At 32.4% G+C, this 27,791-nt stretch overlaps 1 protein-coding gene and 1 long non-coding RNA gene across 3 annotated transcripts in view; one reads left to right on the top strand and one right to left on the bottom strand.

Moving 5' to 3' along the window:
- The window catches only part of LOC126749069 (uncharacterized), a 251,533-nt gene that overhangs the window by 145,301 nt on the left and 78,441 nt on the right, over positions 1 to 27,791 (top strand). The window lies entirely within an intron of this gene.
- On the bottom strand, positions 17,247 to 24,295 carry LOC126749284 (uncharacterized). Its single transcript, XR_007665005.1, has 3 exons — positions 23,786 to 24,295; positions 17,746 to 17,815; positions 17,247 to 17,695 (listed from the first exon to the last, which is right to left on the bottom strand). It is a non-coding gene; the product is annotated as an uncharacterized LOC126749284 (long non-coding RNA).

Genomic DNA, 27,791 nt, shown 5'->3' with positions numbered 1-27,791 from the left:
GATGTTGCTAGGGTATCGAATGCGCACGCAAAAAGAAGTAAGTGAACTGTTTAATTCCAAATACCCAAACCATCCTATTTCTTAGTCAACAGTTAGTAGAATAGAGCACAAATTCATAACTTCAGGTCATGTTACGGATTTGCCAAGATCCGGTCGTCCAAAAATTTCTGAAGAAACAAAATTAAACATTCTGCTCTTCGTCGAAGAAAATCCAAACAATGCAACTTCACAAATTTCAGTTGATAATAATAAAGCCGGAACGTCAGTAAGACGCATCTTAAAAGCAAATGAATACCACCCTTATAAAATTAGACTAATACACGAATTAAATGAGGATGATCCTGATCGAAGAAACCAATTTTACGAGCAAATGATGAACATTTGCAATAATAACCGTCAGTTTGTGTTACGAGTTTTGTTTTCGGATGAAGCAACTTTTTATTTAAACGGTGTCGTAAATCGGTAAAATTGTCGGTACTGGTCAGTGTCAAATCCACACTGGGCCTCATACACAGTACCGTAAATCTATTAATGTTTGGGCTGGTATCGTGGAAAATAAAGTAATAGGGCCATACTTTTTCGGAGAAAATCTAACAGGATAACGCTAGTTGAATTTTCTTCAAGAAGATCTTATCCCTGCTTTGGCTGCCCTATACCCAGACGAACAAGACCCTGCTGTCCCGACAGATAATTTGTGGTTTCAGCAAGACGGCGCACCGCCTGTATTTGTCCGTAATTACTTGGATACAGTGTTCCCAGGAAGATGGATAGGACGAAGAGGGCCAATAGAGTGGCCGGCCAGGTCACCAGACCTAAATCCCTGCCACTATTTTCTATGGGGGTACCTGAAAAGTAAAGTTTATATTGAGAAGCCAAACAACGTAGAAGATTTGAAAAATAGAATTAGATATGAAATTATAGGCGTATATCACCCGAAATAATTGATAGTGTTTTACATGAGTTTGTAAACCGTCTTGCTTTCTGCCAAGAAGTAAATGGGAATCAGTTTGAACACTTGATACATTAATAAGAGTTTTCACAGTTTATAACATTTTATCCTCCATTTTATCTTAATTTGTAAATAGACGTACTTACTTGCTTTCTTGTTGGTTAAATGTAAGTATTTCTGAAACAGTTGAGTTTTGAGATAAGGTGTGTTATACAAAACTTGCTCGGAATTTCGCCTATGTTTTATAAATGCAATAAAAAATATAGCATGCCATTTAAAAAAAAAACAATTTTTGTATACACACCCTGTATACAAAAATTTATGTGAAATAATGCGCAACTTAAAATAAAAATCGACGGGTCCGAGCGTTTTCTCAAAAAATCATGTCTCTAATTTTTATCGAATTTATGCGGAACTTTAGGCGGTCACTGTATATATATTCTTTGTCTGAATTTTTAAATTGTATATATTTTGTAAATTTTTAAATTATAATGTACGTTTGTCTAAATTTGTTTATTTAAAATAAGTTTTGTGGAGAAAATATACACACCTTATAGAAATCGCATCTCTCATTTTATTATTGTATATAATAAAATTTTAGACTTAACAAACCTCACCCGCAGGCTGAATTAAATACTGAGTGATTGGAATTTATAACCTAAATTTTAGTTCTTTTTAAAAGTTTATTTTTGTATTTTTGTATCTTGTAAGTTTATTTTTAAATCACAAGCCTCAACTCTATTTGGAATATTATATTTTGAGTTGTGTCGTTTAATTTTGTTTGTCTACTAATGGTAACTGATCAATGAGAAAGTGAATTTACATCAGATTTAACAAGTGAAAAGTTGAATTTTAAGTAAATTTAGATAACATTGGCAGTTGTTAAGTGTTTTTAAAATTTAAGTTATCACTCTCAGCTCTACAGCTGAAAAAGATAAACAGCTTTTTATGCAGAAAGTTAAGTACAAGAAAAAATCCCACGTCAGCATAGTTTTGTAAGACTTACAAACATATTCATTTTGAAATTTGGATTACATATGTATTTAATAACGAAGATAACATAGTAGATTTTAAAACTCGATATATGTTACAAATTTTAATAGAAATATGCATTTTTGCCCGATTTTTGCTTCAGTCACCACATAAACTAAACCAACTAACAGTCATCCCGAATGTAATGAAATATTGACATGACCCATTTGTAGGATAATTAAGTGAAGCGTACAAAAACTACAATAAAATTTTAAAGGGAGGAACAAATATAAGAACAAAAATAACACTTTCCACGACATATCGCGTGAGTTAGACGCTGTGTCGTAATAAAAATTTATGAGCGAGGTTTGCCCCAAATCCACTTGGGGAAAATAATTATGTATTTGGGGCGGCACTAAGACCTCCCCTGTAAAAATAAATATTCAATTTGATTATGTAAGAAGCTTAGACGTAAGCGAAGTGATGATGTTTTATTTATTTAGAAGTAAAAGTTATTCATTATACATTAGATTTGTTTGCGTAGCAGGCAGAACTGCAGTAATAAACTTAACAAAATCATGGGTACTTTGATAATTTTCAAATCGGCAAAAGATTTCAAATCGGAGAATGATCTGTCTGTACCGTGTTTCACAGTAGAACCGACTTTTTTGTTTAGTCTTGGCTCTAGAGAACGTCTAGATGTAGGTTCATTACATTCGTTATTAAAAACGACTTATTTTCATTGATCTACCGTCTGTTTTGTCTGTCGGAGTTTTCCTGAGTAGCGTCTAAAGGTAGTAATAGTAGTTAGGCTGAGGGAGCTAGAGCTCGGTCAGTCAGTCCCTTTTCGCTAACCCCAGAATCACACACCTCTACGCCTCCACTCCCAACGCGTGGGCTTCACTGAGTCAGCCCGTCCTTTTGATAAAGGTTTGCATGTTGGTCCAGTCCAGATCTTTAAGATCTTCTCGTTAGAATGTGTTATTCCGAAAGTATCACAGATACATAGTATGTGGTATAGTTTCATCCCCTATACCGCAATTCGGACAGAGCGGGCTTTCTCTTATTCCAAGTAGGTGTAGAGTTTGCCTGTTTAGACAGTTGTGCCTAGTTAGGACTCCCACCAAGTCTTTGACCCTATCGGGTCATTGCTATCAGTCGCCTTGCTTTAGAGCCGTCTTAATCTGGTATGACCCGCCTACATCCTTTTTTCCTTCTCCAATTCTTCCTTGTCTTTTCCCAGGCCCAATGTCTAAGTGCCTGGGAGATTTGTTTTTAACTGAGACTAAGACACGTTTCGAGGCCTACGAAGAGGCTAACGGAACCTTGTCTTGTCAGTTTGTTAGCCCTACTATTGTAGCATGTAATCTCTAAATTCTTTTTTCACAAATTATAAAAGGTCACAATATATAGGGTGGTATTTAGAAAATTAATGTTGACGCCATAGGTTCTCAGTTAAATTTTTTTTTTGTAGTTGTTTTTGTTTAAGTTGTAGCAATTTTGCTATTATAGAACAGATGCTTAATGCTTCGAATTGGTTGGCAGTAGAAAGAAATCATTAAAATGGCAAACTTGATGAAAGGAACAAATTCATTTATAATTCATGTATGTTTTTTTAGTGTTATCGATTAGTAGGCTTTGCGCGTTTTTTGAAATAAAAAATGTCTATATAGGGTGCGTTATGTAGCATCTCTGGCGTCAACATTCATTCATTGTTTTAAATACCACCATATATATTGTGACGTTTTATAATATATTTTGAATACTTTTGTATATGCCTAAAGTCAATGGTTTGTAAAATATGAGGCAACAGATTAACAAACCATGCGAAATTAAAACATAAAAAATTATTCTAGATTTATGGCAACTAATTCGTTGTCCATTTGATTTAATGCGTCCTTTGCAATAAAAAATTTGGTTATAGGGTGCCTCAAGTAGAAACTATGACGACAACGTGAATTTTTTATGTGATTTCTTAGAAAGTAAGTAGACCCTATTGTTGTCCAGTTTCCATTTTTAGAAGCTATTTGATAACGGTTTGTCGTGCATTTGTGAGTATAATAATAAGAGGATATCAATAGTAATTTTATTACTTAATATTATTTGTAAGTGAGGCTGCCAGAAGCAGGGCACATAGTTCTAGCCTTGGAAATGTGACCATTTTAACTGAGTTGATGATATGCACCAACCTACATGAGATTGTATTATTAAAATAAACAGTGCGCATATACACGCAACAAGCATAAACCTTAATGGTAACGTCCGCGAAAAAGTGTAATTCAATCTTTGTTACAGGTTTTCCGTTAAATAGATGGCCTGGAATTTTAAGGCTTATTAAGTTTTATGGACATTACAAAATTATTCCAAGAAGAGATTGATTTAATTATTGGTCTTAATTAATTCCCGATAACCATATTTTTTGCATGAAAATCTTGCCAATAACAATTAAAAAAATTATTTGTAAAAGAAAGCACGACTGTTTATTTTAGTAACAAGGAAATTGGTCATAAGTCAATTAAGCGCTAAGCCTACAAAATTTACGTTAGAAATGGATAGAAAAGAAATTAATTTTATTTTTATATGTGAATGAATAAAACAATATGTCATCTATCCTAATAATATAAAAGTAAATTTAGGTAGTTTATTAACTATATTATGCTCTTTTCTCGAAAGTGGTATTAACCAAGAAGTGACATTTTTAGCCAAAAGTGTCACTTTCCCGGAACTAGGAAAAAACGGAATTTAATGATGTGCTTCTTCTGTACTTACTTGTTTGTTTTATTGAGTAGAAGCACAACCAACAAAATTCTAAAAGAAAAGGAAAAATAAGCTATTGTATACATTGATTTTCTATTTTAATGCACTACTGGCGTTTAATCGGATGCTTAATTATTTATTTTAAAAATACCATTAAAAAATAAAACTAATCAGTCAACCGCTTAAAAAAAATGAACATCGGGCCACCTTTCGTTACACGCGCGCGACAGTTCGCTGTCAAATTAAGCGCAAGATTAAGGTTTCATCGATTTTTTCGAGCGTAAATAAAAAATCCACTCGAGAAAGAAGAAAATCAAAAAGTGTGGTCGCGGTAAGGCACAAGGTGGGCGCAATGGGGCGTGCCCGTTTGCCACCTGCGCCAACGCGTTACGGTCTGATGGACCTCATCAGGCCAGGATGCCGACGTCGGCCTGTAACGACGCCGTTTTCGCTAATGTTAAAAATAAAAGTATATTGGCGTAATTGGTGTGTGATTTTGGGGCATGTTCATGCAGATTTTACGGTCCTGACTGATGAGATTTTAAGTCAGTTTTGGTATAAGTTTTTAGTTCAAGTACCTTTTTATATGCAAAAAAGGTGTTTTTTTCCTGAGAGGTCATAAGACCATAATGGCACTATAGGCCTCATTTGCACAAAAACATGGTTTAAAATATATTTTATTACTCTATAAGTTATATTTAATTCACCAATTTAAACTTAAAAATGCACAAAAATATATTTCTCACCCAATAATATATTTTTTTTTAAATCAACAACATGGTTGTTTCTTCTAATTATTTGAATTTGTACCTCATATATCAGATAAATAAGACAGTTGGTGTGAAGATGTATAACCGTTGTGAAGATGATTGACAACTTGATTTAAATATTTATGTAAATTATTTAATTAACTTTAAAAAATGAAATGGCTAAAATAAACAATATCGAATATAAAATAGTAAATTACGAACCCAAGGAGGAAAAGAACCTTATTGAATAGTAGGTCTCACTTTTGGCATTTTATATAGTGCTTGAAAGTTGTAGAGAGACAGACAACCATTCAAGGAGAGCTGGGTTGCTACATACAGTTTTTAAGATTTTTTGCATTTAGACAAAAGGTTGGTAATAACTTAGATTCTACAAACACAATTACCACAAGCAGATGAAATCTTCATCTATTAACGATCGCTCAAGGTGACCTAAGCTTTAAATTTTTATTTCCATAACTTCATATTATCAGTGTATTCACGATGAAAAAAACAAATTAATTTCTAATTCATGTATGTTTTTCTTATTTTATTTTTTGGACACATCGATTAGTAGGGTTTGCCCTTTTTTTGAAATAAAAAATTTTAAAAATATTATGACGTTTTATAATTGTATGATATATTCTGAATACTTTTTGTATATGCCTATAATTAATGATTTGTCAAATATGATACAATAGTCTAAGAAAACATTCGAAATTAAAACATAAAAATTTATTCTACATTTATTGCAACTAATTTTTAATTTGTTGTCCATTCGATTTAGTGCGTCCTTTGCAATGAAAACATTAATTTTTAAGTGATTTCTTAGAAAGTAAGTAGACCTTATTATTTTCGAATAGTTTCCAATTTTAGAACCTACTTGATAAGGGTTTGTCATGCATTTGTGAGTGTAATAATTAAGTATAATAATAAGAGTATAGTATATCAATAGTAATTTTATTACTAAATATTGAAACAATATTATTTGTAAGTGAGGCTGCCAGAAACATGGCACATAGTTCCAGCCTTGGAAATGTGACGGCTTTAACTGGAGCAATTCGAGACTTTGATGATATTATATGTACCAACTTACATGAGATTGTAGTATCCAAATAAAGAGTGCGGATATATATGCAACAAGCATTAACCTTCATGCTAGCGTCCGCGAAAAAGTGTAGTCTTTGTTACAGGTTTTCCGTTAAATAGATGGCCTGGAAGGGTTATTAAAAGTTTTGTAAGCATTACAAAATTATTCCAAGAAGAGATTGATTTAATTATTGGTCCCAATCAATTCCCGATAACCACATTTTTTGCATGAGAATCTTGCCAATAACAATAAAAAAATTGATTTGTAAAAATAAACACGATTGTTCCTTTTAGTAGCAAGGAAATTGGTCATAAGTCTTCATCTATCAACCATCGGCCCAGGTGACTTAAGCGTTGAATCTTTATTTCCATAACTTCGTATTATCTAACTATACAGGGCGTCCCGAAAGTAATGGGACATAGAACAACAGTAGATTCCTTACGTTAAAATAATGTGCTCAATCACGTCAACTTGCCTTATCCTAACTTTAATAGTAACTGAAATACAGGGTGTCTTATCATTTTATTCTCATAGGTCCCGAACCAATTATACTGACATGAAACTTAAAACATACGAGTCTTTTAAAAAGAAACAGAAAATTTTGTATACAGTTTTTGTGTTCCGTAGAGGTAGTTCTCACCCATATTCGTTGCCATAGATGGAATTTTAGTGAGTTACATAATGTTTAAATCCGAAATTTAAAATTAAGTATCAAACATAAGCTTATTTTTTATGATTTCTTTTACTTGTGGGGATTTTTATATGTCCTTTCCAATGGAAGTTCTTGGGAACTTTAGCAGCCAAGATGTCTTTATTTGAAAAGTTTTCCCAGTTGGGCGTTCACAGATATTCATTAGAAATCGGTGGGAAGCTTTGACAGTGGCCATAAAAAAGTGTAATTTATTTTGCTTTACTGCTTGTAATGACGTAAGAAAAAAATCTTTTAAAAATTTGTTTTTGTTTTAAATTTCTTTTTTAAATATTCCCATTTTTTTATTTATTTTTAATTAATATCAAATTACTACAAGAGCAAGGCAAATGGTCATTTTCTTTAGTATTGATATATTTTGGAACAATCAAATATTAAGAAGTAATTTGTGATGCCTTTCGCTTGTGGAAACATTCCACATGCCTCCGACTTCACCCCACACACTCATTTGACACCAATAAATCAAGGGGTGTCTTGTCAAAATACATAAACATTCACGCACTTCCCCACATCCAAACATCTTTTTCCTGCTTTTTGGGTTAATATTGCAACCACATGTTTATGGCATTCTGATCGCTTAAAATTAGTTCGACTAGGTACTTGATGCCAAATGTACCATAAGTAGTACCCATTTGAATTGAAAAGATTCAAAGCGAAATTCACCGATATGATCGATAAGAGGCCTTATACAGGAATGTTATAGAAAAATAGAGTATCGGTATCTTGTTATCTCGATCTTTATGGGGCCGATGGGTCACCTGCCAGCACCATATGGTAGCCAGGGTGCACGGATTAGATGGGGTGTATTGTGCGTCTGCATCATACCAGCGAGGTTTAATAGGTCAGAAATTAATTTTGTCTAGGTATTTTTTTAAATAGGCCAAAATATATACGTGTGCACGGCCTTATGCTATGTACTATGAAAATTCGGCAAAATCGGTGGGCCATTGAGGGAAACAAAATTTTAATATTTTGATATATTGTTTTAGCATACCTGGTTTTAGCGGAAACGAATATCAACTTAGTTCATTTAAACAATTACCAAGAACAGTAATGTTAAAATATAATAATGGTGGCTATGATTGACTTAACTGTTAAACTTTCAAAATAACAAATCATGGCTACCGTGATTGCATTTTGATGACATGTGTTGCTTCTAATATTTGTCGAACCTTTTTAAGAACTTATCGAAGTAGAAGTAAATCATTTTTAAAATTAAAATTTTGGAAGTAAACATAAATTATGGAATAGAGGTATTAGAAATCTACTAGAGAGGTATCAGTTATTCAGATAGATAACTTTATACAAACAAAAAGTATATAAAAATAGGGAAAGAAGTCGACCCTCTTCACTGAGAAATCAAACTCAAATGTAATAATTAAAATAGCCGTATAGGAAAAAGTTATGATGTTTTTACTTTTTTTTTTAAATTTTAATTTTAACTTGAATATAATTTTGAACATAAAATTTTAAAATATTTGAAAAATTATTCTTTTTATACTACACTATACATACAGAGTGTTTGAAATCCGTGGAAATATCGGAATCTATAAGAGATGAAAAAATTAAGAATTTTTGTGGTTACAGTAAACAATAAGCTTTTTAAAAAAATTTAAAATTCCGCGTAATTCCGAAGCTAATCGAAAAATTTTTTTTCGAAAAATCTCCGTCCGGAAAAACAAAGTTGAATATGATTGGCAAAAGACGAAACTTCATATTAAAAATCTAAAAACACCATCCCACAGCACAAAAACGTAGCAATGTATAGGTGCAAATTATTTTAAAATAGGATAAGATATAAGCTCAGAAAAAAATAAAATCGATTTTCCAAAATTTCGGATTTTTTCAAATACGTTCGGAACCATTCGGAATTTTTATTTTTTTTAAAGCGCGTATTTTTAAGCCCAAAAATTTTTAACTTTGAATTTATTTAACCATCTTCGTATCTTTTATAGATTTCGAGATCTTCATGTTGAGGGTCGAAATACTCTGTATAAAAGCAGTTTAGATTCTTACGTACAATGTAAAAAGTTAATAATATATAGAGTATTTTATTTAAATTAACAAAGTTGACATCTACTTCAGGAATAATCGTAGATGATAACAAAAACAAAACAATGAAAATAATCATGCCCGGTATCTAATTTTTAAAAAAAATTATAGTTCCCGTAGAACCACCCCTGGAGAGCAAAACCTAATATTCAAATAATTAAGAAAAGGATAATTTTTGAATTCCCATACGTCATGTGAAACCTTGATAATATTCGCACGTTATAATTACCACAGTAAAATCATAAATATAGAAGATTTTTCTGGTTAAAACATCAGTAATTATTGACATGAGCCATTGATTTACTATAACAATGGGAACTGAATTTTTATAAGGAAATGAGTGTTTTATTATTTCTATTTTTTTTTGTTCCAAAGTTGTAATTTATTGCAACCGCTTTCATTTGTTACAAGTTTTTTAAGTGTTTTTTAATAGTTCATTTTTTTGTGTCTTAACCTTGATAAATATGTTCTATAGTTTTTACTTTAACTTAGAGCTAATAATACTAGCAAAATGGACTTTTTGTCCATTTTGCAGATGTTTTTCACTTTTGAAAAATATAATACCTAAATGATAAAAAAATTATAATACAAATAAAACACATGGAAAACAGCCACGTTGAAGCCAATATTCTAGCGAGCAATATTTGAAAGGGATTCAGTTCTTCTCATTCTGAATGATATTTCTATGTTAAAATGCGCTTAAAATATATATTAAATTTACTTTGTATAATATACAGTAGTGAAAGATGGAAAAGCTTAATAACGTTCATATTATTTAATAAATATGTCAGGAGTATATTGTATTAGAAGGGATACTTATATCAAAACGTCGAAATATTGATCAAAAATACATAATTATGTTTTATTTTAATAAAAGAAAGAACGCTAAATGGTGAATACAAAATTGATATTATTTTAATATTAGTTTGTTTTTGTAATTTTGTGTTTTCAAAAAATTGCCTATTACCTAATAACTTTTACAAATATAGCATAGAGGAATTTATTTTAATATTATATTGTTTAAATAATCGGTTGAAACGCGAGATACTCACGTATTTCGTCTTTCTCATCTGAATATTGTTGTTAAACCTGAAATTTTGTACTTGGGTAGTATACTACATTTTCAACAGTTTCAAGTTCCTCATTAGCAGTTGAAAAGTTTTCACAATTTTCTTGTGTCGCTAAATCAGCTCAGGCCAAAATAAGGTTTAATTTTGATTATTTTATGGTTATGGAAGCCATTCTATTAAGACTACTATAATTAATATTCGGCTTCTGTTGCATTTAAATTAAACCTAGCAAATGATTGGAAATTGTGTGTTGAAACTGGATCTCAAGTTTTAAAAATTAGAAAAATTTGTTGATGAATTTTATATAGAAAAAGATAAGTAGTTTAAATATTTTTAAAGTTTTATGATTTGAAATTGCCTAAAATACATCTTAAGTGGCTGTATTACTGAAGTGCCATGGTATTTAGTGAAAGATATAAGATAAGTTTTATTGCTTTTAAGTTTTAAATATTCTGTTGAGCTGGACAGTTACCGAAGATCAGTAACATATTCTTTTTTTGCCGGATAAGTTTATTGTCCCACTGCACTATAAATAATTCTTTCAAATAACGCTGATGTCATCCAAGCTCTTAGGGTATTTTCATATTAGACAGTTAGAAATTAATCATTTTTAAAGCATCCAGGCTGCTTTACCGATGACAAATTTTGATTTTTTCGCTGCTACACGAACAGACTTTTTGAAAATTGTTAAGTGTATTTTCCAATCCAAGTATCCGTCAAAATCCTCTGCTTTTTAAACTTAAATTTTTTGTTTGATATATAAGTACCGTCGTCATATCCAAAATCATTGTAACTTATGGATCTTACATAAACATATTACTATCTTTGATTTTCATTCCTGAAATTCGTCCTAAAATATAATATTCCTTAGTATATTGGGTCATGTATCCAATATATGCTTAGTGATCTTAGAAGAAATATTTTATTTTGGGGATTCTTCAAGAATTAGTAAATGAATATGGAAACTTTATTTATTTTATGGGTTCTAAAGTATTTAGTATTTGTTGTAAATAACAAATATTCTGTTAAATATGAGTCTACCACGGCGAAACATTGTTATTTTTAATTTTTTTTAAAGAAAAAAAATTGAAATAAGACAACATTTTGTATGTCCGTGTAATCATTAATTAAAATCCGCTAAGCGCTTTCTTTTGTTAGACCAGCTTCAGAGCCGCTCTATGTGACGACAACGATAGGAACTGACCTTATATAAAAAAATTAACAAAAGTACTTACTTGTCAAAGAGTACACAGAAAAACACATCACATAAAGAGGAACGCAGAATGCATGAACCGATGTACAAGGTTTAAAACACTGGAAAACTGTAAAACACTGAAAAACTATACATATTTAAAACCAATTAAAAACTGAAAATGAGACATCTCATCTCACCATGAATAGAAATAAAAACGTCGAAAAAAACACTGTTATCGCATACCAGGAAGAATAAAAAGTATATTTACAAGAAAAATGTTAGGTCAAGAGTAGTATATTAATCGTTTTTACTAATTCAGCGACAAATTTGAAAGTAGGATTATAGAACTAAACTTAATGAAACATCGAATAATAAGGACTTATATTAATTGATTTTAGTTCAGCGTTTTTCAACATCTCAAATCTACCACTGTTTAAGAAGTTTCACTCTAAGTAATATTAAGAAAATGATGTAAAAGCCGCAGTTATGTCTAATTTATTTCCTTCAGCTTATGATCTTCTTTTCCTTTTTTAAAATCATGCCATGTCTTTGCTAACCCCTACATATTTTACAGAAGTTTCTAGTGGAAACTAATAAAATTTGGTAGAATGATAAAAGTTGTTGTATTTTTAAACCTGAAATCAAAAATCTGTAATGAATTTCCATACTTTTTTCTCACATTGTGAAACTTATCTTCATTTTTTGTTTCATCTGTTTTTAGGTATAACCTACGGTTAACCCAGAAAATGAAACTTGAGTTCCGTAAAAAGTCAAGGCGTGGGGCAATACACATTTTCGTTTCTAAGCTTTACTCGTAGAATAATCACAAGTGATGAAATGACAATGACTGCATGGATTTTTTTTTAATTACAGACTTGTTTGCGTGCCTGACTGTAAAGACTGTGTGGAAATGTGGGTTCAATTTTATTTTAAATAATATTGAAAATAGCTTTCCTCATAGCAAGTACTTTTTATATGCAAATGATTTTAAAGTATTTGATGCTGTTCCAACCCCGTCAAAACCTTTCTCACGTTGCTCTCTAACATATCAATTTGAGTATTGTTTCTGAAATAAATTATTTATTCATATACTTTTTATTAGAAAAAACCCCCTCAGGCTTAGAAACAATGTGATGTATATCGTGGGGGAACTAAAGTACCTAGAATATATTATGGACTTGCGAATAAGGTACGTTGGAATGTAGATTACTTTTGAATATTCATCTAGAAATTTCTTCAAAGAGCCAAAAGCCGTAGCTACGTTTAAAAAAGCTATTAGCTAGCCATCTCATTACATTAATATTGTCCTTCTGTAGGAAATTTCTCACCACGTGTGGCCTGGCAATATCTTGCTGTAGAATGATCCCAGCGCCCATATGTTGAGCATATGGGACGATATGAGATTCCAATAACTCCTCTGTGTAACGGACAGCCGTTAAAATCCCTTCCCGAAATACCACAAGGTGCGTGTGTCCCGTCAAAGTTATACCAAGCCATACCATTATTGATCCACCTCCAAATGGAACAATTTCCTGCACACAGTCGTCCAAATATCGTTCACCGGGACGTCTCCATACACGAACACGCCCATAATTATTACATAACATGAATCTTTTTTCATCTGTAAATATTACATTGGCCCACTGCTCTAAATTCCAATTAAGATGCTCTTGACAAAAGTTTCTACGATTTGCTTGATGAGTTGGAGTTAATCTAGGGGCTCTAGCAGGTCGTCTGGCACGGAGTTGTCCTTCGTGAAGTCAATTTCGTATCGTTTGCTCGGAAATTCGCATTCCCGTAGTTTCGATGAGGCGATTCTGTAGTGTTCTAGCAGTAGCGGTGCGACTCCTAACTGCCCAAAGTCGTAAAAAACTATCTTTTCTCTGGGTTGTTGCCCTTTGTAGATTGGGATAAGGTAAGATAATCTTACTATGCCGTAAATTTGGTAGCGATTTCAAGCTCTGGAACAGCAGAATGACTTACATTAAGCATTTGGGCTACATGACGCCTTGAATACCCTACTTCGATCAATGCCACTGCTCTAGCAATTTGAAATTCGTTGAGGTATACCCTATGTATCCTCGTTCTACCTACTACATCAACATTCGTTGTTAAAATTTAAAAAATTGACACTTATCACGTAGTAAAGCAAAGTGAAATTAATTAATTATTTTATCATATCAATGCTTTTGTTTTTTTAGGTAGCTAGAAGTAAAAAAAAGTAAACAAGAACCGAAATTCTTTTTTTTCATGATATAGAATTAGTAGAGAATATACACCAAAAGTTTCAATCGTGAAATATTTCTCGTTATATTAATAATTATGATTTAAAATAGCGTCTCCTTTTGAGTAGTTTATATAATATTGTTATAATACATATAGGTTGATATAGTATATCACGCATTTTCGAAAGAATAAGAGATAAAAAATCTAAAGTTTTATAATTAGAAGTTCTTGGAGAGATGTAGGGACTTTTTTAATGTAATTTTTGTTTATAAAACTGTCATAACAACATAGGGTACACTCCATTAACTTTGTAACCAAATTTATATTTTTTTACTATATATTGTTTATTTTATCTATAGCAAGAATAGCCTTCATATACGTGAATAAATAAATAAATAAATAAATAAATAAATAAATAAGAAACAGGCTTATTTATAGAGGTCTTTATGGAAGAGTTCTGTTAAAAAGTTCGCTTTTTAGAAGAATAAAGTTTTTAATGGAGCTTGCTGGAGCTCGTCTTTTTTGGTGTTAAGAAAAACTAAATACCATTCTGTATAGTGAATAAAGCAGATATTTACTTTTTAAGGTCAAGTGTCGGATAAAATCACCAATTTATATAGAAATAAAAATTGAAGAAAAACAATGATACCATTTGCAGAAGAAGATATTATCTTGCAATGAATCAAGACAATAATTATCTGTTTAAGATAATAAAAGATGTTTTTATTAGAAAAACATAACTGTACTTGAATAATCATCTCAATCCTCAGCATTATGTACCATTCGATATCTTGAATCGCCATATTCAAATGTATTGCAAATTAAACTATATTGCAGACATATACCGAGTGATATGGCATTACACACACTTGTCTATCAACGCATCTAGATAGATCTTTAAAGACAAATATGCAGATAGAATTTTTTTGAAGTCACCCGGTGCACTGAAGGTGTTACCCAAGTATTTGAACCTGGCGCGCGTGAGTGCTGGGCACTCCCCGGCCACGTGGTCAACGATTTCATCCTCCTCCTAGCACCAATGACATTTTCCGGGTTGTTCGCAATACCGATGGTATGGAGATGGCTTCATAAGTGCCAGTGTCCGGTTAAAAGACCTGTCACTACCCGAATTTCGCGTATTTTTAGGCGTAGTAGATTTTTGGTAAGACAGGCAAAGGGCCCATCTATGTGCGCTTTGGCCTGTCTCATACCAGAGGACTCAGTTTATCTTCGGTGGGTCCACTTGCCCAGCAGACCCTTCATTGACGCGACCGCTTCGTATTTCTCGATACCAATTATGAGTTTCGGCTCCATCGGCACATTCGCGGATCCCAGTCTAGCAAGAGAGTCCGTTTTCTCGTTACCTGCATGGCTTGCGTCGCCAGATACCCAGACGAGCTGGACCCTGCAGCCAACCTGCACCAATTTTTCCAGGACTTTTATGCACTCTAGTACAAGCATGGAGCTTACCTTACGGCCGTGATAGCCTTAATGGCAGCTCTGCTGTCCGAGCATATTGATACGAATGTATTACGGTGTCCGCAGCTTAGGATTTTCTGTCCGCATTTTAATACAGCGAATACTTCGGCCTGGAAGACAGTGGCATGCTCCCCCAGCGAGTATGCCCTACTGGTGTGTGGGATCCCACCACAAATGTTAATTCCGAGTCCAACTATGCATGAACCAGGAAACTATTAAACACACGAAACTCGTACAATAATCCCTAACTAAAAGTTTTGACAATACTATCAAAGAGAAGAGATGGTAAATATACTGAATCAATAAAAAAAGAGAGAACAAAATACATAATAAATTTAAAAAGTCAGTCATGGAATCTATAAGTAAAATAGTTGTATTACTTTATATAAATCATTTAGCATAAAAGTTAATGTATGAAAGATCAAAGAGTTACAAAAAATTAAAAAGTTAAATTAACCTAGGAAGGAGCTATAATAAATGAATAAATTGAAGCGTAAAACAATTAATAAAATGCAAGTATAAATACAAGAAATAGTTTACGAAAAAATTAACAGAAATGAATAAACAGTATTGTAAAAGAATCAATAAACCAGCAAATTTATAAAACATAATAAAAAAGAGTAAAAAAGCTAAATTAATTGAAGAAGTAGATAACTCCGTAAATGTATTTCAATTCAATAAGGCAACAGATCAATAAAATAAGTACTTAAATTAGTTAAGAAATTAATGATTTTATAAACGTATAGCTCAAAATTGATTAACATTAATTTTTTTTTGAAATATAGAAATATTAATTTAATAAATTACAATGTGAATTTAGCTTAACCTACACTGATAAAAAATATATGTAAATTTACACACCAGATCATTGGCCACTTGATGCCATATCACATAAGTGTAAAATTACATTTCATCTGAAATTTTACATTTTCATCTGAATTTTACATTTTAGTTTTACTACTTGTATGTAAAAAGTTTAAGTGTATATTTACAACTTACTATTGATTATCACATTAAAAATTTAATTATTTAATGTAAAAGTAGAATTATAGCAAATGTATAATTACACCAATTAATGTAACCAAACTTACGTAGATTTAGTGTGTAATTTTACATCAACATTTGTAAAATTACACATTATATTTCCTACGTAATCTATGAATTATTACCCCGAGTTTTTTCAGTTATATAATTGTATTATAAAAAAAATGCTAGTATTTTCATCTTCAATTAACTTTATTTGCCAAATAATTTCCACAGACACCACCAATTGAATCGTAAGCTTCTTCTATGGAAATTGTTTGACGTATAAAGTCAATTCAAGTCATATCAAATTTCGGATATGAAAATACTGATTTTTATTTATAGTACATTTATTTAGCTGTTATACATATTATTATGTTTAATTTTTTTTTATATTATTGAAAAATTAAAAAAAAAAATCCAACCTCTAGGTATTTAAAAAAAAATCAGTTTTATTTCACCAAGTTTAATTAAACAAAATCTGTACCTAGTTAAAAGAAAATAATTTTCATACAAATTTATATTTTTTATGTAATATGTACTAAAATTTAAAATAAAAACATACTAAATAAACTCTGAATTACCAGATCAATTAATTTAATTACATGTTCATATTTTAAATACTCTCGAGAACTGTATCTAAAATATGAATTTGTAATGAAAATAATCAGAAAAGCAAAACACATAGTATTAAAATGCAAAATATCTACCCTAAATAATAAGTATCTATATTAAATTAGGAACATGGTAATATATTTGGTTATCATAGTATGATGGCATTAAAAATAGTCAAATAAAAATTATGTATAATCAGTTTCACCTGCTTATTTAGCAGTCATAAATATAAATACATAAAAATATGTATAATAAACAACAAAAAAAAGTCATTCTAGACGTAACAACAAAATAAACATTAAATACAAATATGCATACGAAAATAGGTATACTTAAAATAATAAGTATATTAAATTAGGAAAATGGTAGATAAATTTAGGTATTATATTTTCATAGTAGGTATGGTATCAAAAATGGTCAAACTAAAACCAGTTTCATCTGCTTATTATTTAGCAGTCATAAAGTAAAAATAAGATAAACAACAAAAATACAGTCATTCTAGACACTAACCCATAACAAAAAAAACAGTAAATAGAATAATTTAAACAAATTTATGAAAATGCTTTAGTAAGATTTTTCTTCAAAGTAAGAACTTTCCCTTTTGAAGTTGATTTAGCTTTTGTGCCCGAATCAGGATGAATTTTTAAATGAAACCTTTGTAACATCTCCAGAGTTATAGCTGCTGTTTTGGGAAAAATCAGATTCATTACAAAATAAAGTCCAAAACACTAATAGGCTTTCAATAAATGATGTGTCCTCATATATCTCTTGCTTTTCCAGATAGACTTTGTAATATTTAGTTTCGTCCTTAGCTAAAAAATATAAGATCAAAAAATTGCTTTTAATTACTTATTATACTTACAAGTCACCAATATACAAGGCGCCAAAATTGAAATATATTGAGACAATTGTTCAGGATTTTCCAGCTTATCCTAAAAAAAATGATAAGAATTTAATTTATAATAATTTGATTATTCTTACATGATAAACTAAAATTGATTTTGACAAGTCTTCTTTTAAATATTTTCCATAAAATTTTACACATCCTTCTATTTGGTTAATTTTGTCATAGTCAGGATTGCACAATTTTTTTTCGACTCCATATTTAATTATTATTTAAGGCATACATTTTAAGGCATTTCCTTTTTTAATGTGATTATAAACATGCTTTAAAAATTGACTTTTGTTAGTTTGTACAAACTGACAATTTTCTAAAGAACACTTGTAAATAATTTCATTAAGTTTGCTTCCTGACACGACAGGTTTATAATGACTTCGATTTAAATGACTTTTAAATGCACTATATGTCGAAAATATCATCTTATATTCTTTACGAAAACACGGAAACCGTTTTCTTTTTTTGTGCCGGTGAAAATAAAGATGTTTTTCATATTTAGAAATAAATCTAAATGTTAACATACATACATATATGGCACTTAAACATTATTTACCTTTGGACCTATGTTGGCCGGCTGCAGCGTGGTCGGCGTCGGTCTCGTAGTCACATGACCCTCATCCGTTAATCGTATTGGTTAAGTCCACAAAGTACAATGTAAATTTACATTTTTTATGTATTTTCAAATTGTAATGTGTATTTTTAAATGGTAATGCGTACTTTTACACGGTAGCATTTAGTTCTAAATGGAAATTCACAGGAATTTTGAGAGTTATTACATAGGTTATTGTAAAAATATACTCAAAATGTATTTTTGCCGTAAGCTATGGAAATATGCACTCACTGATGTGCTTATATACAGTTCTAATTATTTTTATGTAAAAACACTTTGAAATACGTGTAAAAAAATGTAAAATTACCCTAATTTTTATCAGTGTACTTAACCCAATATTTCTAACTCTAACTACTAATACCAGTTTATGTTATCCTTATCTCAAAGTATAGAGCAGATAGAAAGTGACTAACCATTGAGGAATTTCACCTTGCAATCAATTAGCCAACAATATTTACTTCTTATATCGAGAAAAATACACTTCAAAGCGAGCAAAAAAAAGAAAGCGGAAGGTTGGTAACTGGCAAAAGCCCCATAGTACTCCGGTTCCTAGGAAGACATAATCGGTGCACCAGACCCCCTGGTGGGTTTTTATGCCCCCTTCGTCTTTCTTCTTAATTTAAAGGGACCATTGACGAAAAAGAAATATTCACACACACATAAATACCGCAAAAGGTTTCGATTGAATTGTCGTTTATATTTAGAGTAAATATTTTTCTAAGGATATTTTGAAACTCCCTCCCTGTATTTGGCAGAAGGAGCAGCAGCAGCCTTTGATGGGATTTGCGAGAGGATGTCAACGAGGTGTCAAGCAGAATTAAGCCGAGAAACGAAGAAGGGATTTAGGCTTGAGAATAAAATAGAAACGGTGTGCTAAACAAAAATTAATTTTGGTCCAAAATATTATGTAGAGTTGAATGCATGTGATATATGTGGATTAATACGGCAATCTGTCAAAACAATATTGAGATAGATGTTTCAAATTTGAATGAATTGTTGGATTGATTGAATGATTAAAGGTTACGAATGTCCCTATTTATAGCCAATTCTGAATATTTTAAGAACTTACTATATAATATTACATCATGCAATTCCCTCAATTATAAAATATGCCATTCTTATTTCATTCTGAGCTTGCATTGCAAAATAGCATCGTAATTGGCATTGCAAATTTTGTCTATAAATCTTCTATTTTTTGTCAGTTGTTAATGGCTTATGAGGAATTCGTAAAAGCATTGTATTTAAGAAAAAACAACCATACTCTTTTTCTGTGACATTGACTTTCTCTAACTTTGTCCCGGTTTTTTGTGCAGCTTAATTTAAAATTTTTTACTTATTGTTATACAGGATTATCGACGACTTACCACACGGGATATTATGGCTTAACTACAGAGTTAAATAAAATTTAAAAAGTAAGGATTATCACAGAACCATTTTTTAGAATTATTTTCGTGACATTTTTTAAAGCGCGGTTAAAACCGAAGTTATGTTTTTCTTTTAAATATAATATCTTGTATATTTAATTTTTGGATTCTACATCGTAAATAAACCTAGGTTTTATTAAGCTTTATTCAGCTAAAACCTTCAAGTTTCAAAACATTTTGTGTAAAAAAATACTGAGACAATTTTAATAAAAAAATTCCTTCACATATCTCTCACCATATGCGGGCTTACGCAGCTTGTGGAGGAACCTTCCAGAATCCCCGATCGAGACGGCGAGTTCGCGAGTCTCCTAGATCTGGTCTTGGCTTCAGACCCTGAGTCGTACACTGTATCAGTACATGCTCCCCTAGGAACATCGGACCACAAATTGATAACAGTCTCTTGCCAGTTGGAGGTTACCTGCGTTTAATCCTCCGATGCCGCGGAAGGTATGGCACTATAAATCAGCAGAGTGGAACTATCTTCGGGAATTTTATCGCTCATTCCCTTGGAAAGAAGTCTGCTTTAGAACCAATAACATCTCAGAATGTGCAAACCAAATTACAGAGACGATCTTGGCAGGAATGGAAGCTTATATCCCTTTTGCTACTAAATGCAGATCAAACAACAAGCAATGGTGCAACCTGAATTGCAAAAAGGCAGTAAACACTAAAAACGCAGCATATCGCAAATGGCGTCAACATCCTTCCATCGAAAATCGGAGGAACTTTTTAGCCTCCAGAAATAGCTGCAAGCGAATTATTGATGAATGCAAAGAGAGTCACAACAACAGGATCAAAAACAAACTGCTAAACTGCACAAATGGACCAAGATCTTTCTGGTCGGTATCGAAAGCCGTTAGTCAAGGTTTTGCTAAGTCGGCCTTGCCACCCCTAACATCACATGATAGTTCTATCGCGGTAACAGCAAGGGAAAAAGCCAACTTACTGGGTAAACTCTTCGCGTCAATTCTACTCTGCACTCGCAAGGCAAAACACCGCCATATTTGCCAAGGGTGAATTCATCGATGGGAGAAATTTCGTTTCCCCAACGAATTATAAATAAAATTCTTAAAAGCGTAGACACCAACAAAGCTTCTAGACCCGATGGAATTCCAGCCCTATTACTAAAACGTTGTGCAGACGAATTGACTCCTCCCTTATGTAGACTGTTCACGGCATCGTATAAGCAGGGCCAATTTCCAACAAGCTGGAAAACTGCTCGAGTGCAAGCTATACCCAAAAAGGGTAAGAAGACGATGCCACTCCAATTACCGCCCGATTGCACTAGTTCCAGTAATATCGAAGATTATGGAGAAAGCAGTCAACCAACAACTGTTAAGATATCTGGAATTATCTGGACTAATCAGCGATCATCAATACGGCTTCCGAAAGCTTAGATCCACCGGCGATCTTCTGGCTCACGTCACACACTTGTGGACGGAGGCCATGGAGAAGCACGGCGAGTCCCGCTCAGTCGCTCTTGACATTTCCAAGGCATTTGACAGAGTGTGGCATGAGGGACTACTAACCAAGCTCTCCTCAATCGGCATACAAAACTCATTATTGAATTGGATCAAAAGTTTTCTTAAACAACGAACAATCCAAGTAGCCATCGATGGATACCTCTCCGACAAATTTAACATTAACGCTGGAGTCCCTCAAGGATGTATTCTATCCCCCACCCTTTTCTTGATATATATCAACGATTTGCTAGGAACCACTGTCAATCTAATCTACAGCTTTGCGGACGATAGCACACTTATTTCCACATTTAAGTCCGCCAAACCAACGACAGTCGCAAGTTCTCAGAATCTTAGGCAGCAACAAGTAGCTTCAACCAACAACGATATTAGAGCAATCTTGGAGTGGGGCAGTAACAATCTGGTCAATTTTAACGCTAAAAAAACGCAGGCTGCAGTATTTATGATGAAGACTAACCTTGGTGGCCCGGAGCTTGTTATGGCAGGGAAAACATTGCCAATGAAATCATCTTTACATCTTCTAGGAGTCGAGGTCACCAACAGTGTGTCCTGGCATGACCACGTTGCCGAGGTCGCCAGGGCGGCATCCAAAAAACTCGGAGTGCTTTTCAAGACGAAAAACTGTATACACCAGAACAGCTGCTGACTCTTTATAAGGCTCAAATACGCCCTTCCCTCGAGTATTGCTCGCATGTCTGGAGCTTTGCACCCAAGCATAGTTTAAACCTGCTGGATTCTATACAGAAGAGAGCTATTCGTCTTATCGACAAACCAGAACTGACAAAGAGTCTGGATAGTCTGGAGCACAGGAGAAAGGTGGCTGATCTCTGTTTATTCTACCGTTATTATCACGGTAAGTGCTCCTCTGAGCTAGCAGGCCTGATTCTACCCAGGGCTGTTCCGGCAAGAAGGACGCGTCTAGCAGTTGTGGCTCATCAACATCGAGTCCACCTGCCTACCCCAAGGACTTCGCTGTATCGGGACTCATTCATCTGGAGAACATCTTCTTTGTGGAACGGGCTTCCACCTCACATATTTCCCGACGCATACAACCTACAGCGATTCAAGATAAATGGCCACAAATATCTTCGCGCAAGCACCACTCCAAGAGTGACATAGGACTTTCCTCTTGTGCTTGTGTTCACCATAAAAAAAAAAGAAAAAAAATCTTTTTTTACCATATTTGCACTGAGGAGCACTAAACTATAAAATTTTACTTTTCAATTGTAAAAAAGGTATTTTATATAATTGTAAAAAAGATTATTTTATACAGGACGTTCAAAAATTAGGTTTAAATTATTATTACCGTTTTTAGAAGGCAATAAGTTCCTTAATTTAAATGGAACACCCTGTATTTTATATTACTTCAACCAATCTTCTTTTATATCAATTCTTTTTTGAATTTAATTTTTAATTTAATTTAAGGTCTTCGTATACCTAAACTTTCTTATTTTTATAAAAAAAGCAATATTCAAAATGCGTATTTTTTTAAACCTAATATTTTATAGTAGGTAAACTTAATACTGAGACAATTTTAATAAAAAAATTCCTTCACATGCGTCTCATCTTTTTTTACCATATTTGCACTGAGGAGCACTAAACTATAAAATTTTACTTTTCAATTGTAAAAAAGGTATTTTATATAATTGTAAAAAAGGTTATTTTATACAGGACGTTCAAAAATTAGGTTTAAATTATTATTACCGTTTTTACAAGGCAATAAGTTCTTCTTCGTATACCTAAACTTTCTTATTTTTATAAAAAAAAGCAATATTCAAAATGCGGATTTTTTTAAACTTAATATTTTATAGTAGGCGATAACATGTCTATTTTTTCTTATATTTTTTTGGTTATTTTAACCATTTTTTATATGCAAAAGTAACTAATTTATGGCATGTAATCAAGTTTAAGGTCCAATGACATGCTAAGTTTAAATTAAACAACGATTATTATTGATTACAGCATGCAACAAAATCGATTAACTATAGGTAAAATTTAAGAATATTAATAATGTATCTATTTTCAACTGGCCATTAAAATACATTAATTTAAACATTATGAAAATGTCCATGTAATAGCAAACATCGACGCTCTCTTTTCAAAATTTACAGCAACTTTTGACAGCATTTGTGAAGTAGAACTTTGAAAAGCTTCTCTTATCTATAACTCTTTTATATTTTTTGGTGTTATCGGAGGTAGCTTAAAATCAAAATCTTTTACATAACCCCATAAGAAATCATCCGACACTGTCAAATCCGAGGTTCTTGAAGGCGTAGAGAAATATTCTCCAATAATACTGAAAAATCAATATTTAAGAACTCCAAAAAATATTGTTCTATTTAAATTTCCATCAAAAAAATTGTAATATTCCTCCCCATAAATTAACAAATCAATGTAATGATGAAATTTATATCTGTTAGTAGAGCCATTATTGTGGAAATTGCAGTCATCGGTAAATAGAACATTATTAAGAAGATTGTTATTATTACCTGCAACGTTATCCGCGACTCGCATACAAAATTCAACTCTTCTATTAAAATAGTTTCCCGAAAGTTCTTGGTGACAATTTGTTTTATTTATTTCGATTTAGTACCCTAGAACCACTTGCTTGACTGTTATGATTTTCTGCAATTTGGTTTTGCCCGGTATGACGATCTTCGATAACTTGAACAATAATGGACAACTCAATATCTTTGTTTCTGTTATCATATGTGTGTTCTTTAAAGATCCGTCTTGTATTCAACACTTCCAGTTTCTTTAAATTGAGCCAATAGCCTTTTAAAAGCGGCTTATTTGGATGATGTCTGTCGGAAAACCTTTCAGCGTAGATGCTTCGTGCCAACAAGCTATTTTGGAGACATTCACCAAGAATAAATACCAAGTCAAATCGTTTTTCTTCAGGGTAAAATTTAATTTTCAATAAAGTAATTTAAGTAAAAAAAACTATTAAAAGCTTGAATTATTAAACGAGCACCCTAAAAAAGCATTTTAGTAACTGACAAATAAATTATAAACATGATCTGCCAACCTGTCATCGCAATTTGCATGCAAAAATCAACATGTATTTAAAAAACTATATTTTCATAAAAATATGAAGGTATAGGTATGGGAAAACCCTATTAAATTTGAAAAAGAATTCATTGTCACATATGTTGGAGATATAAAATACAGGAAGTTCCATTTAAATTAAGCAACTTGTAAAAACTGTAATAATTTAAACCTAATGTTTGAATGTCATGTATAAGATAGTAAGTTTTTACACATGAAATTTAATAATTTAGTGCTCCTTGGTGTAAATATGGTAAAAAAAAACACATAATAAGGAATGTATCATTGAAATTGTCTAAGTAGTTGCAAAAAATATTTCGAAAACTTAAATTTTTAGGCTGGGTAAACTTTAATAAAGCCTACTTTACGCTGTAGAATCCAAAAATCAAATAGTATACAGGGTGTTTCAGTTAATAAAGCAAGTGTGATATGTTTCTGCATTTTAAAACACCCTGTATATCTTAAGAATTTAATAATATACTTAATAATTTTAAAATATATTTCTGGAACGCCTCTGAAATTCGAATTTTTAAAATTTCTTTAGCATGTAGTTTAGCCAAAATATTCCGTAAAAAGAGGGATGTGGCTATGTTGCTCGCAGGATAGTACGAAATAATCAAACCAGATATGTTCGGAGCAAAGTATTTATTAATATCTTAGCGAAGCGCTTTCGGCGTATGAGCCGTCATCAGTGCTAATTGAAAGTGAGTTGAATGTGATTTTTTTTTATTTTTGGGAAAAAAGGATTTTAAGATTAAACATAGAGAGATAAATGTACTCACTTGTCATTTACGCACAGAAGTTTCACATAGTGGAAAAAACATTGTCAGAAATTAAAAAGTTTATATTTGGCTTATTTTAGTTTATTGTAAAAAATTTTATTTTGTGTACGTTATTTTTATATAAGTTGTTATAGTTCTCTTTAGTGGTTATTTGTAAATAGTACCGTAGATAGAATTTGCTACTAGAAGCATTTATGCCATTTTCCTGTTTTGTGACATTCTAATAAAAGACGTTATTATTATTATTATTATTATTATTATTATTATTATTATTATTATTATTATTATTATTATTATTATTATTATTATTATTATTATTATTATTATTATTATTATTATTATTATTATTATTATTATTATTATTATTATTATTATTATTATTATTATTATTATTATTATTATTATTATTATTATTATTATTATTATTATTATTATTATTATTATTATTATTATTATTATTATTATTATTATTATTATTATTATTATTATTATTATTATTATTATTATTTACAGCCAGTTAAGGCTCGCACTCCCTCTAAGGGGGGGGGGGATCATTTACTTATCCCAGATACCTGCGACTTTTCGGTGTCCTTAAGTGACCTGAAATGTAGAGTTATCCCCTAGAAATTTCCGGGTGCTGCGAGCAGTTGCCAGTAGTACTGCCTTTTGCATGTGCTTATATAGATGTTCACCTGTTCCTAGTTGTTTAAGGTATTCCAGTAGACTTTTCGGTATTACACCCGTTGTCGATATAACAATTGGGATGGTCTGAACATTATCCATTCTCCATTGCCTTCCGATTTGAATTTCTAGATCTCTGTATTTGGCGATTTTCTCAGTGTGTTTCTCTTGCAGATTATTGTTGTTCGGTATGGCTACGTCAATTAGAGTTGTTTTCCTGGAAATTTTATCTATTAAAATAAGATCTGGTCTATTATGCCTTACATGTTGATCGGTAAGTACACTGCGGTCCCAATATAACTTATATCGGTCATTTTCCACTACGGGTTCTGGAGTATATTTATAATACGGAACCTTCTCTGTTGTAATAAGTTCCAACTTCATTGCCAACTCTTGATGTAAAATTTTCCCAACTGAGTCGTGCCGTTCTTTGTATTCTGTCGCTGCAAAGGCCTGACATCCTCCTATTATGTGCTGGATTGTCTCTGATGTTTGGCATCCATACCGGCATTTGTCGTTTTGTACGGACGGATCTCTGACGATGTGCTTGAGATAATTTCTTGTTGGTATAACCTGATCTTGGATGGCGAGTAGAAAGCCCTCGGTTTCTGGAAACATCTTGCCTGATACCAACCAATAGTTCGACGAAGCAGTGTCGACATGATTTTGGCAGATCTCATTAGGATGCCGCCCATGAAGGGGCTTCTCCATCCAGATGCGGAGTTTTTCCTGGTCCGTATGATGGTAGCTGCACGCTTCCTCGCTCTTGAGTTGTAGAGGAGTGGAATCGTCTATTTGATTTATTGCGCGATGCAGCGTGGAATTTTCTCCTTGCCTGTAAAAATAGGATCTTAAGTTAGTGATTTGTTTTTCAAGTTGTTTACCCAGATCTATTAATCCTCTTCCTCCAAGGTGGCGGGGAAGCATTGTTCTTTCAGTGGCACTTCGAGGGTGGTGGTTGTGCGTTTTAGTAAGTAGGGTCCTCACTTTTCTTTGTAGCCTTTCTATGTCTGTCCTACTCCAATTAATTACCCCAAAAGAATAACCAAGAGCTGAACATGCGTAGGAGTTAAGTGCCTTAAACATATTTTTGCTGTTGAGATTGGTTCTCAAAACTTGTCTTACCCTTTTCACAAACTCGTTAGTCAGTTCGCATTTCATTGTTTGTTGTTCAATCGTTTGTGATTGTTTCATCCCCAAGTATTTGTAAATTTCGTGTTCGCCCATGGCCTCGATGGTCTGGACATTCTGCATCTGATATTCTCCTGACTGAATTTTTCCTCGGATTATATTGAGAGTACGGCATTTATCTAGTCCAAATTGCATGCCGATGTCATTGGAGAACTCTTCTACTATATGCAGCATTTGGTTTAGTTGGTTCCTAGTTGCAGCCATTATTTTTAAATCATCCATATACAGTAAGTGACTTAACTTTGCAATCTCGGTGTTATTATCTCGGATGCTAAACCCATAGTTGGTAGAGTTAAGACGGTTCGAAAGAGGATTCATAGCAAGGCAGAACCATAATGGGCTCAGTGAGTCCCCTTGGAAGATTCCTGTTCGAATTGGAATGTTGTTTGTACTTACTGTGCTTTTAACCTGTACTTCGAGCTGGATCGTTGTTCTCCAACTTGTCATAGCGCTCTCTAGAAAAGACAAACTATTACCATCAACTTTATACACTTTTAATATGTTTATAAGCCATTCGTGTGGTACTGAGTCGAAGGCTTTCTTATAGTCGACGTAGGCAGTAAAAATATTTCTCTTGTTGTGATATGCCTGGTTGTTGATGACAGAGTCGATAATAAGTTGTTCTTTACAGCCCATAGACCCTTTAGCGCATCCTTTTTGTTGTGCGGATATGATGTTGTTTTTCTCACAGTGTTGGTAAATGCGCTGTGTTAAACATGAAGTGATAATTTTATACAAAGTAGGTAGGCACGTTACCGGTCGGTACTTAGACGGATCTTGTGTGTTGTTCTGG

This window comes from Anthonomus grandis, chromosome 1 (genome assembly GCF_022605725.1).
Source record: "Anthonomus grandis grandis chromosome 1, icAntGran1.3, whole genome shotgun sequence".
Taxonomy (NCBI): Eukaryota; Metazoa; Arthropoda; class Insecta; order Coleoptera; family Curculionidae; genus Anthonomus; species Anthonomus grandis.
Note: the sequence above shows the minus strand (reverse complement) of the source record. Positions and strands in the feature narration are given on the sequence as shown.